Consider the following 2327-nt stretch of genomic DNA (forward strand, 5'->3'; position numbering starts at 1 on the left):
ATGGGAAGGGGGAATAGGAAAGGGACAATACTTAGTGAAGAGTGAGGCTACAAAAAATAAACAGTTACCACTAATAAATACCATATAAGAACACCATTTTCTGTCAGTGTAGACTTATATAACTTTTAGGTATGCGAGAGATACTGGATAAAGTAACCAAGTAATAATTCCTTCCTAGTGAAAATTTTCTTTATTCCAGTTGAGTGAAAATAAAACCAAAGGTCAAATCAGGCTCATAGGCACAAAGTAGACTAAGCAGATGAAGGACTAGAACTGATTCCCAAGCACCAACATTAAGGACCACAAATAAAATTTTAAAATGTCTCACTTGGTCATAATTGACAACATTGTCTTAAAGTTATGAATGAATAGAACTTTTACTTTGACCACTTTTGAAATCCTAAAACTAAGTAAATAGTAATGTTTTAACTTTATACAATGTTGGAAAGTATACTAAAATAATTAGGAAAATATAAAATTGTACACACAATGTTCGTTCTCCAGTATCAATTCTAATCTAAAAGAATTAAAAACCAGAAAATTGTCATATAGTGAGTTTGCAGCATGGTTTCCTTTCTGTCATTAAAATGTTGACTTAAGCAATGTATCTTTAGCACTGGATGCATCGATGTTAAAACATATCTAAGAATGTGAAACACTATTATACAGACCCTGAAAATACTCAGAAGGATCTATGAAATGATGTTGGAATAAAATTAATGACTAATTACAGTAGGAATTACTCTTCACTAGGTAGGCCTATAAATACTTTCCAGAAGAAAAGGCTACATTGAAAAATAAACAGTGAAAAGGAAGCAGGCAAGCAGACCATGATGTAAATATTATCCAATGAACAACATCTATTGAAGCTTGATTGCAATCTTCTTTTACCTAAGTTAGTTACTCACCTATGTTCTTATCTAATGCCAAATAACAAAGTCATGAAAATGCAGTAATCATTTTCAAGACATTAGACTTTACAGAAAGAATTCAATGAATGTACTGCTAGAAAGTAAAGATAGATGTCTGAGCAAGAGTGAAAAAAATATCCCCAATCTCTGGCCCTCCGCTGTGAGAAGGGTACAAGATGAAGCACAAGGAGAATGGATAGAAGTACAGTAGTGCATAATAGTAGTTCCCAAGATGCAAAGATGAATGTAACAGGGAGAAAATCAACAAGATCATCACAGGACTTAGCATGGGAGAGTAGAGACAAGAACAGTGAAAATGCAAGGAGAATTACAAAGAATGCCCTTGCATATTTGGCAGAAGAGTGCATGGCATTGAGGTCTAAACTATGTGGAGGTATTATAGGAAGCTACCTGTACTCATATGGTGCCACAAGAAGTGAAGAACTTATATTTACAAGACATTGAATAATCATAAAGGTCTTGCTTCAGTAGTGCAGAGTTAAACCTTGATAAATTCTGTTTTGAAACACCTAACAAACTATAAAACCAAGACAAGAAGATTCAAATTGTATATAAGTGACTTGACTGTTTGCAACAATAGAGTTCAAAAAATCAAATCACATAATGTGAATGCAAAAGCATACCATTATTAAGGTAATCTTTAAACAACACACATTTTATGGCAATAGTCCTGATTATAAATGATTTGTTTTCCTTACAGATTTTGGATGTACAAAATCAACAAAAAACAAAAACAAAACAAAGCAAAAGACAATAGAGGATACCAGTGCCTCATCCCTATTCCTAGTTAGTCACGAGCCTGAGATTGGAAGATCATGTTTCACAGATGGCTAGAGTAGCAATCAATGAGACATTTATGTTCAATTATTCAATCAAAACAGAGTGAAACCTTGGTTCAAATAGTACAGACTCAGTCAGTCATGAGTGAAAAAACCAAGCAAGAGTTTGAGGCTCCGAGTCAAGTTTAATTACTGTGTGTGCATGCATGCATGCTCACACATGCACACACACACACACACACACAAATGGAATGAGAGAGGAAGAGGGAGAGAGAAAAAAGGAATAGTAAGAGTTTAAGGACTATCCTAAGCATATATTAATTAATAAAATGAGGGAAATCATGGAACCTACGCTTCTTGGAGTTTGGCTTCCTTCACATAATATGATAGTTTTCCAAATCTTTCCATCATTTTGTGAAAGGTGCTTTGTCATTCTTTCTGATGGAAGCATAAAATTCCATTGTGTATATACATCATATTTACTTGATCTATTCATCTATGGAGGGGCATTTTGATGGTTCTAAAAATGCTGCCAGAAACTTAGTTGTAGATTTAGTGTATTTTAGCTTGAGATCATATCGACAAATGCCCAGGAGTGGGATTGCTGGTTCCAGAG

The sequence above is a fragment of the Dipodomys spectabilis genome, unplaced genomic scaffold (assembly GCF_019054845.1).
Source record: "Dipodomys spectabilis isolate Male_0828 unplaced genomic scaffold, ASM1905484v1 ptg000343l, whole genome shotgun sequence".
In the NCBI taxonomy this organism is placed as follows: Eukaryota; Metazoa; Chordata; class Mammalia; order Rodentia; family Heteromyidae; genus Dipodomys; species Dipodomys spectabilis.